At 44.0% G+C, this 14,020-nt stretch overlaps 1 pseudogene; it reads left to right on the top strand.

Moving 5' to 3' along the window:
* The first annotated feature begins 12,987 nt into the window (after nucleotides 1-12,987).
* Nucleotides 12,988-13,611, top strand: LOC101838819 (annotated as a pseudogene).
* Nucleotides 13,612-14,020: the final 409 nt, after the last annotated feature.

The following is a 14,020-nucleotide window of genomic DNA, read 5'->3' on the forward strand; positions in this document are numbered from 1 at the left end:
TACCACCTCAACATCTCTTTTGTTTTATTTCGTCCTCCTGGTGGGAAATGGCCATCACGTGAACACTCTCCACTGACGGGTTCTCCAGCCAAGAATGTTTGAACTGGCCTGTGTGTGCTTGCTGACTGGTTTACCTGGGATGAAGCACAGTGACAGGCTCTTCTCCTTTCCTTTAACTGAGGACACTTGCTCCTCTCTCAGTAAATGAGGACAGCAGTTAGAAACCCCGCTGAATCCACATTGTTCCTACAGCTGGAGATGGAAGCTACCACTCTCCGCTTTGTGCTTTCCAGGGGTAACAGAATTAAAGTTAAAAAGCCTTGGAATACATCTAAGAACAAAGAAGTTATCAAGGATGCCTCGTGTCTTGTTAAAAGGATCCAGGAGCTAACTCGCAGGTCAGTGCTGTCACAGAACTCGAATATAAGTAAACACAGTGACAACCATATCAAGACACTGACATCATTTTAGATAATGATTTTTAAAAATAGTTTTGAGGCTTATTTGTTTTTACTTCATGTGTAGGGGTGATTTGCCTGAATGTATGTTTGTGTACCATGTGTGTGCCTGGTGCTGGAAGAGGCCAGCAGAGGGCATTGAATGTCCTGGAACCGGAGTTACAGATGGTGTGAGCCTCCACGTGGCTGCTGAGAATCAAACCTAGGTCCTCTGGAGGAGCAGGCAGTGCCCTTAACCACTGAGCCATCTCTCTGGCCCCGTGAATTTTGTTATACTAAGTTTTAAAAAAAATCTCCTTAGCTTATTTATTACACTTGAAGGATTCTGGGGAGCCAAAAAGTACTTTGAAAACTGATAAAAGAATTAGGTATTTGTGCCTTTTTCCCCCATTCAAAATATACCACCAGATAATTAAACAGTACACAGGACAAGTTCTCCTTATTTAAAAAAAAAGACTTAAATGATAAAGAATTATGTGGGAGACTAAGAAAATCATCACTTTCAATGTTGAGTAGTTAAATGAATCGAGACAGTGATCATTGGTGGCTTCTGACCCCACAGAACAGTCACCCCCATGAGCCTCCTGATGGAGGAATCAATCTCTATCTACAAGGTAAGAAAAATGGGAATTTGATCAAGCATGTTCCAATTGTCCATTGACAGGAGAAAAAGAACACAGAAGAGCATGTTAATTGACACCCAAGTGATGTGATTGGTAAAATCCAGACTTGGGGCTTCCCCCTGGGATGAGTAACTGTGTTTCTTCCATAGTAACAAGGAAAGTTGCCAGGCAGAAAAGATATGGAAGGGGGCCTCCCCGCCAAACTTACACTTGTCTGCCCACCATCAAAATTGAAACAAGAGTAGTAAAACCCACTGCAGTGACCTCCTGGGAGGCAGATTCCACCTCCACTGTGGAACTCTGTCTATGTAACTTCTGAGGAGCAGAGCCAATTATCCCTGCCAGGATAATGACTTCACTTCTTGCTGTTAATCACTTGTCACAGAGAACTAGAAACGCTGACACAGCAGTTGTAACACACAGTTCAATGGGACCCTTTCAGTGTGCCCCGAAACAAGCGCTTCCCTCTTGGAATCATGGAATTCCACCCCGCAGAGCCCGAAGCCAAAGTATAGAAAGTGCAGGGAATTACTGAAAGTGGTCAGAAGTGAGTTCACCTACTTCTCCCTTGTCCACGGCGATGGATTCTCGTTCCTGGTGCATATAAAATGTCCATCCTCATGGACAGTGACATGGTCTCACAAAGTGTTACATCTGGGCTGGCACTTCAACTCTGCCTTTTGAAAGCCATCCTGACAGTTGTCTCAGGAGTGAGTGTGCAGTAGACTTTATGGCCCTGAGCCCAGAGCATATGTCTTTTTCTACACAGTGAGAATGCCACCCTGGCATTGTAAGCCCTCAGATGAAACTGCTTGGTGAGATCTCACAGACAGGAAACCCAGGGCTAGAGTTTGGGTCTTAAATGCCTCATTATAGGATTGGTTCCAGCTCGGAACTACCCTGTAGAATTCAGGCCCAGTATGAGGACATTAGACCATAGGGGTAGGATACCCCCAAAGGGGAGGATGAGACCTCAGACTCTTCCTCTTTTGCATCAAAGCCACAAGGTAGGCAGCTTTGTTTTGCCACATGCTCCATGATGTGTCTCTTTGCCACAGACTTAAGAGCAAGGAGGGCCAGTCTATCATGGACTAAAACCTCCAAGGCTACGAGTCAAAAATAACCCTTTTCCATCAGTTGCTTATCTCACTATTTCACAGTAACAGAAGCTGAAACACCAGCCTTGAACCTTGTACATAGCCCCACTGGAATAATCAACTTGTTTGATTAGACTTCTCAGGAGATGATGTCACATCTGTATTTAACCTTGTTCTCAGTAGCTGGCAGGAAAGACTTTGGGCTTTTGTACATGATTGGGGCTGTTATGACTTTGGGAACTGCTGAAGTTAGACCACATGAATTTCACATTACAAAATTCCAGAAGCCTTTGGAAGTCAGAGGCGGAATATTATAGTTGGAATCTGAACTATCACCTATAGGTCATGTTTAAGTACTTGTTCCCCAGCTGGTGGCCCTATTTTGGAAGGCCGTGGAACCTTGAGGAAGTGGGACATGACTGACTGAATTTGGTTACTAGTGGTGGCCTTGGAAGGTTATATCCACCCCTGGTTCTGGTCCAGAGCTCTCTGCTTCCTGCCTGTTGCATGTGAGAATTCTCTACCGTATCCTATGACTGCGAAGTCAAAGACACTCCTCCACCAAGCATTCTCCTCTACAATAGACTGGGGTACGCCAAACTCTTCCTCCCTCGTGACTTTTACTGTCAAGTATTTTGTCACTACAGCAAAAAACAAACAAACAAACAAAAAAAAACCATACACACATACATACAACACCTAAGTTGCCAAGGGGTTTGTTACCCACCATTTATAATACATGCATAATTCCAAGGCCTCCAGTGTACTAGTCAGTCATTAATTGCTGGGCACAGTTTTAAGATGGAATTGATGGAGTGGAGCAGTGCAGTGCCCTGTAGAATGCCCAGATGGTACATTTAAACCATATTGTGACGCAGGCTGGAAGAGTGAGCATGAACCTAAAGCAAGAGTGTATATGTATTCTGGAGTCTCTTCTGAGTGAATGCAAACTGTTTCTGTTGTCCTTGTTAATTGGGATGGAAAAGAACACATGTTGTCTAGGTCTGAATGTGTACATCTATAGTCCAGCACTCAAAAGACAGAGGTAAGAGGTTCTGAAGTCTGAAGTCATCTTCAGCTACATAGTGAGTTTGAGACCAACCTAGGCTGCATGAGATCCTATGTCCCCAAAACAATAAAAAAGAAAGGAAAGCATTCACCAAATCAATGTGGCCACATACCACATACCTAAAGCCATGTTAATCTGAATGGTCAAAGGTTGATTACATTACCTTTAGTAACAGTAGCTTTGAATACGAACACTTCTTGGTGGAATTTTCAGTAGCTTCCTGTCCGTCTTCAGAAACGCTTGATTTTCTAGGTCCTGATGGATTAAACATCTTACATGGGCCACCTCATCTCCAGCTTTCTGATCTTTAAGGGCAACACTAATTTTCAACATGTTTCATAGAATATGTTGTTTTTAGCTTACTGTCTTGGTGTGGTAGAGTCGGGAAAGAGAAGGGAATTTCAGAAAATTCTACTGAGTCCCTCCTATCATCACAAAACCTCTTATCTTTATTGGAAGACTCAGTGTGTGAGCCATGCCAACTACCAGATATCTCAGTTACACCCTCAAGGACTGGACAATGACAGGGATTGGGCCCCAGATCCATCCCATTCTACACATCATGAGCCAAACCTTGGCCATGTTCTGTGTAGACTCCACTTGTATTTCTCCAGTTGGGAGAGGATTGAGATGACAAGTGAACTCTGTGCCTAATTGCACCTTCCTAAAATGTTTGTATTTCCCTTGCCCCGTTGCACTACCGCCAAAGTAGATGGCTTTATGTGTCATCGGGACAGCCCCAGGACAATAATTATCATGTATACTTCTTGTGATTGTGTGAGATCTTCTTCCTGAAAGCCCAGATTCTTCTCCAATCAGTGGGCTCCAGGATGAGAGATTAACTCAGAACCAAAAAGCTCACCTAGGATCATAACTGTTTGGGAAACAAACAGTTTCATCTTCTTGATCTTCCACTTGATGGATTTGAGGGGTTCAAGGAAGTAGTATCACTGTTGCTAGATCATTTTTATTTCCACCATTTCTTTAGCTACCTCACTATCTCCTACAGATAAACTTGCCTGGGCTTCCCACTGCTACAATTATTGCTATTATCATTGCAACGATTGAAGAAGATCCCCAAACAGTGGGGGGTTTCCTCCCAGACTCTAGATTAGGCACAAACCACACCCAAACACCTGCTTTCACAGATCTTTTATTAAGCAGAGAAGAAAAAAGTGGTTGCTTTCTGACTCATGGAGAAAACAGCAGCAAATGACCTTGCAGGTGTAATTTTAAGAGGGGAAAAAGGGAGGTCTGTATTAGAATGGGCTAAGATGTAGTGGTAAAGGAGATAGAGGACTAGGAAGAAGGAGAAGGGGACAAGAGAAAGGGGCAGGAGTATCTATCCAGGAAGAACAAAGGACTGCCTCTGGATAGAGAGGAGACGGACATGGCACATAGGCAAACGTCAGAAACCCCATGTTAGGACGAGATGTTTAATTTTAATTGGGTGTGTTGCTTAGATGAGCCAAAGGGGGCTTCTGATTGCTGGATCTTGGAAGTCAGCCTCAGGAGGAAGAGGTGACCAAATAAGGGAATAGGCTTTGGTGGCTAGCTTTGGGAATGTAATCTAATGGTTTTTAACAAGGCAGAGGGAAGGGGGTAGAAGGGCAAGGCCTGCCAGAGCCACATGCTCCAGTGGGCTAGTGTCCCTTCAGTAATTGCTTCCATAAGTGTTGGAGCTCCAGCTTCATTTCCAGTAGGTTCTAGAAAGGTCCTGACTTTGACATAGACAGTCCTGGCTTGGTTGGAAAATTTCTCTTTAGAATTTGGTAACTGTGAGGATTATATCTTGGGTGTAGTTCACAGTTTCTCTATTCTTATATTTGAGTTGAGAGTTCTAAGCTGGTGCAGGCTAGCCCTTCTGTTCATTTAGTAATTGTATATGTCTGTCCTAGGCTTATGAGTGTGACCTTGGCAAGCTGATGTTTAAGGTAGGCTGAGTAGATGAGTCTTCCCAAACTCACATACTACAATCCTAATCCTTAATGTGACATTACTTAGAGTTCAGAGGTGAATAAGGTATGAAGTCAGAATTCTCAGACTTGGCTTAGATCCTAATAGGAGAGGTCGCAGGGCTATCTCACCCTTTCCCACACGAGGACACAGCAGGAATACCGCTGTCTGTGAGTCAGGAATCACAACTGAACAGATAGAATTTGCCAAGGCCTTGAGCTTAGACTTTTGAGCCTCTAGAACAGTGGTTCTCAACCTTCCTAATGCTGTGACTCTTTAAAACAGTTCCTCATGCCGTGGTGACCCCCAACCATAAAATTATTTTCATTGCTACTACATAACTGCAATTTTGCTACTGTTATGAATTGAAATGTAAATATCTGTGTTTTCCAATGGTCTTAGGTCATCCCTGTGAAAGTGTCATTCCATCCCCAAAAGGGTCACAGCCACAGGTTGAGACCTGCTGCTCTGGAACCATTAGTGTGAATGTCTGATATTTAAGCTATACAATCGTGTGTGTGTGTGTGTGTGTGTGTGTGTGTGTGTGTGTGTGTGTCTGTGTCTGTGTCTGTGTCTGTGTGTGTCTGTATGTCTGTGTGTGTCTTTTCTATAGCTACTCTAAGGAGCTAAGGCAGCTCTCTCTGTACTTGGACAACTTTTTGGGAGCCAATATCCAAAAATATCTGCAAACAGCACCCCCAGCCACCTACATCAACACATTCCTCTACAGAAGGGGACTTGAGTGGAGAGACAGTTCATTAAATCAGCCTCAACAGTCCTGTTTCCTGAGCTCGTCTTGACCCTCCCTGTCACAAAGTAAGCAATAAAAAGACATGCGTAGGTATTACTGTTTATGTCTTAAATATCTGTTCCTTCAGGCACCTAGATACATTTAAAAAAAATGAAGAAGTCTTACTACAAGCATGTCATGTCTACCACTTCTTTACACTTAAACCAAATGGTGTTGGTTTAAGTCCCATGTGGTGTAGACTTGTGCAGGACCATGCTGCCTTAGTCTCTGTGAGTGCCATGAGCTTTGATCATGTTGATTTAGAGGGTTTTGTTTCTTTGGTGTCCTCCATGCTCTCTGGCTCATACAATCTCTTTGCTTCCTCTTCCTTGGGGTTCCCTGGACCCTGAGCAGAGGGAGGGATTTGATGGAGACATCCCATTTAGATCTGAGTGTTCCAAAGTCTCCCAAACTCTGCATATTGTCTGGTTGTCTGACCGTGGGTCTCTATATTGTTCCCATCTGCTGCGGTGCGAACGCGGAGCGGGGGTCTTTGACGATGGTGGACCAAGGCACTGATCTGCTTCCTGGCTAGAGTCCTAACAATGTGCTTTTAATAAAAAGTAGCCCAAGTCCAACAGATGTGCCACGCTTGTTCTCTGATGGAGACTTTCCAGGTAGTTGCCATGAATGACACACCTGATCTGTCCAAAGTCTGATCCCCATGGACTGACAACAAAGTGTGTCTTTACTTTCCTAGAAAACATATCTTCCTCTCTGTGGAGAAATAAGGCAGCTGGCAGAGATATTCCAGATACTAAGAGTGCCTCCAAATAGGAGAGGATGTAGATGGTGGGCCAGTGTCCCCTTCTGACTGAATTATCTGTGGCCCCAGAGGGCACATACACTGTGTGGAGTATTCACTCAGCTGAACTAGCTCATGATGGGACTTAGGGGAGCAATGTTGTTTCCAGAAGAGATACAAGTCCATTTACCTTGACCTACCATTAGTTACAAGCAATTGGTCAAGCACAACTGACTGTCATGATGCATGTTGGCTTCAAGACCCTCCCTCTCCCAGCCTATTTGTCTGCTTAGGACAGCTTCTCAATGCTCACATCACTCGTGTAGGATTTCTCACACCCCTCCTTGGCACAGATGAGCATGCCAGCCATGTTCTATTCAATCTACTCACAGACTCTGCTCCTCATCTTCCCTGCAGTCTGTTGTTGTACCAAGATTTTCTCTAGCATTTCCACACTTTGTCCTTATTTCTGTCCCCAAGCTTCTCAAATACCAATTTCTTTCTTTCCTTCCTTCCTTCTTTCTTTCCTTCCCTCCCTCCCTCCCTCCTCCTCCTCCTCTTCTTCTTCTTATTCTGCTGCTGCTGCTTCTGCTCCTCCTCCTTCTCCTCCTCCTTCTCCTCCTCCTCTTCCTCTTCTGCTGCTGCTGTTCCTCCTCCTCCTCCTCCTCCTCCTCCTCCTCCTCCTCCTCCTCCTCCTCCTCTTCTTCTTCTTCTGCTGCTGCTGCTGCTGCTTCTGCTCCTCCTCCTCCTCCTCCTTTTTGTTTTTTTGAGACAGGGCTTCTCTGTATAGCTTTTGGAGGCTGTCCTGGAACTCGCTCTATAGACCAGGCTAACCTCAGACTCACAGAGCTCTGCCTGCCTCTGCCTCCTAAGTGATGGGATCAAAGGCATACACCACCACCACCACCTGGCCTCGAACTCATGATCCTTCTGCCTCTTCCTCCTTCAGCAAATCCTACTGGCATGTACCACCACAACTAGCTCTTTCTTCTTAGCATCAGGTCCTGGGTGAAAATGACTTCCCCATGGCCGTTTGCTCTGAAGTTGAGAAATATTAAAAATTTTTAATCATTCTTTTATCCCAGTAATGTTATTATCTAAAGCATTATCTTGTTTCACAGAAGCATTTATAGTTCCAGTTATGTTATATTTTTATAATTCATGCATAATATTTATGACAGGAGTCATTTTGCAGATACAATGCAAAAACATATAAACATATGAGTAGAAGATTATAGGGAAATGGGTGTAATTTGATAGTTTTAATGTATTATGCAGCATTTTGCAATATTGCCGCATGGTATAATATATATTTTTATGAGTTCTTGACAGAATTTAAAAATGTTTCTGACGCTGCACTTCAAGTTCTTTAACATGTTCATTAATTCTCTGTTTAGGATAGAGAGTTGATTGTATTTGAGAGAATATTCTTTACTGCATGAAACATGTATACCGAATCAGCCTATTTTAGAAACTATTTTGAGATGAATATGTTTCTATAACATGTTAATTTGAAAATCTTTTATAGTCAAACAAATGTTGGGAAATACTAGATATAATGCAACTCAACATGTTTTTACTACAGACTTCTCAGAGTCTGTAAGGTACTAACATGTATGTTGGAAGGAGCCCTTTTTCAAATGTTTTTTCCCCTCCAACAACTATTTACATTTTGTAAAGTAATAGTCAATGAAATATAGTTTAGGAAGGACCACCCTGGACTTAGTTGATACATAATTTATATTCAGACCTAGGAATGTGCTAAAATAATTTTAAAGCTGGGAAGACAGAGGACATGCATTTTAAATTTACCTGCTGGCATTTCTTTGCTAGATTCTTACCCTGACCAATTCTCTGGAAGTACTGCTCCTAAACCCACTGTATCAGCTCCTGGGGAGAAACAGTGCTGGGCAGGAAAGGAGTAGGAAGCAACTATGAAATTCTGCTTTACCCAAGTTCTTCTGACTCTAAAAGTAATGCTAAAAGCTACAATAGGGGCTGGGGAGATGGCTCAGCCAGTAAAGTGTTTTGCCACCAAAGCATGAGGATCTGAGTTTGATACCCAGCACACATGGAAAAGAGCCAGACATGTACATACATATATTTAGGTATGATCACTTGGGACTGAATAATCTTTCAAGGGGCTCATTTCTGCAGAAGACTGAATCTCCCTCTCTAAGAATACATTAATTGCCTGTAGCCTTTCTTTCATTTAGAGGTGGAGTCTTTTGAGATTAAGTACTCAGCAGGTTCTATTTATAAATGTATATATATATGTATATATATATAATAAATTAAAGAATAAAAGGTCATGGACCTAAGAGGGAAGGAGGGACCCATGGGAGAAACTGGACAGAGGAGAGGGAGGGGGAAATGATACAAATACAGTAATCACATATGAAATTCTTAAAAGTAAATAAATATTTTTTAAGCAAATACATTGGTGCATGCCTATGACCCTGTCACTGGGGAGATGGAAACAGGGGTTCACTGTCCAGTTAGTATAACCAAGTCGCCAGACTCCAGGTTCAGTGAAAGACCCTGGTTCAAAATATAGGATGGAAAGCAACAGAGAAAGGTTAGCCTCTGGCCTCTACACACACACATTTACATACACATGCACCTATACAGACACACAACTAGGTTAGTACTATAAGTAAATATTTCATTTACTTATTAATTAGGATTTCTGAGACAAGGTCTCACTATATCCCCTGGCTAGTCAGGAACTCTCTGGACAGACCAGGATGACCTCAAACTTGTAGTAACCCTCCTGCCACTGCCTCCTGAGTGGTGAAATTACGGGAATTGTACTACCACAACTGACTCATAAATACCTTTCAATTACAGAAGAAATTTTGAGTATTTCCTCCTCTTAGGATTTTGCTAGTTAGTGAACATTATCACAAAATGATAATGTTTAAAGGCTGCTTAATGGGTTTGGAGCAATGGCTGAATATTCTCTTAATAAAGTTGCCGGCTTTTCATTTCACAAGAGTGATGTAATTGCATCCCCGCCTTCACTAGAGCTCGCATAGGGCTTCGTGCTTGCTGGCCACTTTCCTTTGGTGCTTCCATTGCGCGCACACACAGCCTTGTGACCTCAGCGAAGCTGGTCCTCAGCTCCTTCTTCACCTCTTGTGAAGTCCCAGAGGTGGCTGAAGTTTGGGGGGGGGAGGAAGGGAGATGGCTGCTCAGGCTGCTGGCGGCCCCTCGTGCCGTGGTTTCTTTTCTGTTCGCAGCCGGTTCCCTTGTGCTCATCTAAGCCAACAAACAAGAATAGAGCTATAATTTGAACAGAGTCCAAATCAAATAACTTAGGCGTGCAACCAGAGGAATCCAACTGGAGTGGGAAGGTGCGTGATGGGGGAGTAGACCATTTTCCTAAGTGAGGATTGCCTGGAGGGCTGCCTGGAGGAGACCTAGGCTGAGTCCTGCAGGATTGCCTGGCAGACAAAGCAAAGCCAAAGCAGTCACAGGATGCTACCAAGATGTCTCAAAAAGGCTACCAAGATGGTACAAAAAGGGAAGGATGAGGTATGTCACTCAAGGAGGAGCCTGAATTACAAAACATGATTCCAGAATTGCATGGATGGGCCAGGCATGTGGCTGTTTCGATTTCTTCCTCGGATAGATAATGAGTTCAAGACCAGTCGGGGATACATGAACCAAACAAACACACAAATTGTTGTACATGGATGACAAGGGCAGAGGGAGACAGGAACGTACTTCTGGGCCATCCTCATCAACCTACATGACTGTCTTCTACAGTCACAGCTTAAACCACCGTATACCCAGCTCTGTCCTTTGAATCACCTGCTTTAATTAGCATACTTTACGTTATAAGGAAACTTTGGGCAAAGGGGCTTGCAGTCAAACCTGAGGACTAGTGTTCAATCCCCAGAACCCACATGGTAGAGGGAGAGAATGGAGTCCGGAAAGTTGTCCTCTGACCTCCACATGCACACAGTAGCATGCATGTACCCATGCAAGTACACACAAAAAAACATGTAATTTTTTATCTCGTCGCTATAAAATTTAACACATCACTTGCCATAAACAGAAAGTAAAATTTTAAAATGTATGTAACAGTCACAGATAATATTATCTCCTACATGTGCATGTATGGGCAGCAACATCTGGACAAGCTACAAAAAGAAAGAAATCCACAGCATTAGTGAGAGATATTGGCACACTTCCCTGAATAACTAATAAATCAAGCCGGTCTAAAAGTAGTCATGCCACATGCTAAGACACAGGCAAGTCTCAGCGTCTCCAGGAATCTAGCTACTCACTGTGCAGTCTGACTATAGCATAATGACGTTTTAAATGAATAATGAGGGGCTGGGGGTCTGGGCCAGTGGGTAGGAGCACCTGCTGTGCAATGCAGAGGCCCTGAGCTGGAACTCCCAGAGGCCACATAAAAGCAGGAGGTAGCCATGCACTCCTGTAACCCCAGCATGCTAAGGGAGATGAAGGCTGGCAGAGCCTGGGAGCTTGCTAGGCTGCTAACTTAGCAAAAATAGCAAGCATTTGATTGCATGAGAAAGCGTGTCTGAAAAATAGCGTGGGTTGTCCACATGAGGGCTCAGTGGGAAAGGCGCTTGCCTCAAGGCTGAGTTCCTCGAAGCTTCAAGCCCATCCCTGTTCAGAGCTTATGTGGAAGGAGAGAACCAGCTCCCAAAAGTTGCTCTCTGACCTTCACAAGCATGCGAGCACGCTGTGACTCGCACCCACACACCACATATATACATCAAATAAACGTAAAAGAATTAAACAGAGAGCAATAAAGGAGCTCACTGTGGGAACACCAGACCTTGAGCAGAGACCCACTTCCCCTTCTGCCTGGGAGTAGGCAGCTGTAAGACAATGTTTACTAAAAACATGTTTACTAAAAACAATACAATGCCTGGGGGCATTAAGTTCCTGGAAAAGGCCTGCCCACAGAAACCACCCTGACCTCGACCTTGTCCAAAGACTAACCGCCTCTTCTGCCAGGCCCAGATCAGTTTTTTGGGGTCAGAGCAGAACCAGCCAGGGTAGAGGAGAGAGCAGAAGCTTCTCTGGTGGGAGCCTTTCTTAGGAAGTTTTCTTGAACCTTTTTGGAGCCTGCTTAAAGTTTTCTTTACACCGTTGAACAAGTCTCTGTGTTGTCAATCCCCGACACCCTCCGCACGTTCTCAGACACAGGCCGCGCAGCAGACACGACAGCTCACATCCGGTCTCTGACTCACTTGAACAAACGCACACCCGTACACCACACACCTGCACACCACTCACATGTACACACCCAAAAATATGAATAATGAATTGTAACCCTTGAAATACTTAGAAAAAAAATAAACTTCTAAATAATGTGTGGGCCGAAGGCAGTATTTGGATGAAAATGAGAACTTAGAATCGCATGTGAGTGTACCAAAATTTACAAGATAGCCATAAAGCAGTATTTATAAAGACCGGCATTGCTCAGTTGAACACACCCGGACAAAAGACTCTAGAAGTGACTCCGCAGCTAAGCTCCGCCTCCCAGCTGGTTCCTAATTGGCTCCCTTCTTCAGCATCTTACACCATAGGCCTCATCGGTCTTCTCTCAAGTCTTTGGAATCAGGAGATGATTGGCTAAGAAACAAAAGCAAAACCCCCCTATCCCCAATGGATTCGGATGAAAACTGGTAATTAACTCGGATACAACTCCAGAAGACGCTAGACAAGAACGTAGCTAGATCTGTAGGATTCACGCAATGGCGTGGTTGTGACTCTAAGCTGAATCGTGGTCTTCTATCCCGCAGGATGGAGCTGACCATTTCCAGCCTCTGGAATCTTGCTCAGGTTTAAACTGGGGGCCTGATTTTCTCCTAGCTGCTCCAAGTGAGCTCATTGGTTTGTTCAATAATAAAATATAGAACCTTTAAAAAGTCACTAAACTAATAACCTGAGGTTAGGAGGAGGGAAAAAAAAAGAAACAAAACAAAAAGATAATAAAGATATCAACAAAGGTTAAAAGTTAATGAGACAGAAAATGAAGAAACTACCAAAACCTCAAAGAAACAAATGTCGAATTAATTAAAGGCCAATACAAGTATAGGTTTCTTACAAAAGAAAGAATTGTGCCACCTGGGGGGGGGGTAATTTGGAACAAAGAAAGGAAAATATAGAAAGAGATATGAAAATGAAAACATTATACTAATAACCTTGAAAATTAAGCAAAATGAAACACTTTCTTAAAAAAAAATAAAATGCTGCCAGGCGGCTGCCGAAGATGGCGGAGGGACAGGGTCTAGTGTTGGATGGCCGAGGCCACCTTCTGGGCCGCCTGGCAGCCATTGTGGCGAAGCAGGTGCTACTGGGCCGGAAGGTAGTCGTTGTTCGCTGTGAAGGCATCAACATTTCTGGAAATTTCTACAGAAACAAATTAAAGTACCTGGCTTTTCTCTGAAAGCGGATGAACACCAACCCCTCTCGAGGCCCCTACCACTTCCGAGCCCCGAGCCGCATTCTCTGGCGCACTGTGCGAGGCATGCTGCCCCACAAGACTAAGCGAGGCCAGGCTGCCTTGGAACGCCTCAAGGTGTTGGATGGGATCCCTCCACCCTATGACAAGAAAAAGCGGATGGTGGTGCCTGCCGCCCTCAAGGTTCTGCGGCTCAAGCCTACCAGAAAGTTTGCCTACCTGGGGCGTCTGGCTCATGAGGTCGGGTGGAAATACCAGGCAGTAACGGCCACGCTGGAAGAGAAGCAGAAGGAAAAGGCCAAGATCCACTACCGCAAGAAGCAGCTGGTGAGGCTACGGAGAAGAACGTGGAGAAGAAAATAAGCAAGTTCACAGAGGTCCTCAAGACCAACCGACTCCTGGTGTGAGCCCAATAAAGACTTTGTGCTAATGCCTGCCTGGCCTGCTCTTCCTCCATCGCCGACCAGGGGAGTGGGACAAAGGTGCTGTAGTCACTGCTCCTGTAGGAGGAGCGTGCTTAGGAAGCTGAAGTGATGGCCTCCAGTGTTTGAGTCTGACCCACTGCCTTATTCTGTAGCTATGAGAATGGGGGCCATACCTGGGCTGAGATTTAGAAGACAAACGGGAAAGTGTTGGCTGGCTCCATTGCAACACTTACCAAAAAGCAGCTATATTTTCTTGCTGCAGGGTTCTACTGTTAATAAATTATTTTTTGACGATTAAAAAAATAAAATAAAATGCTAAAAAGAAGGAAATTCATTAATGGACCCAGAACAATGTTATTTTAATCAATATTGTACAGACATACATGGGACGCACAAACTCATCACT

Source organism: Mesocricetus auratus, unplaced genomic scaffold (assembly GCF_017639785.1).
Source record: "Mesocricetus auratus isolate SY011 unplaced genomic scaffold, BCM_Maur_2.0 Super-Scaffold_100004, whole genome shotgun sequence".
NCBI classification, from domain to species: domain Eukaryota; kingdom Metazoa; phylum Chordata; class Mammalia; order Rodentia; family Cricetidae; genus Mesocricetus; species Mesocricetus auratus.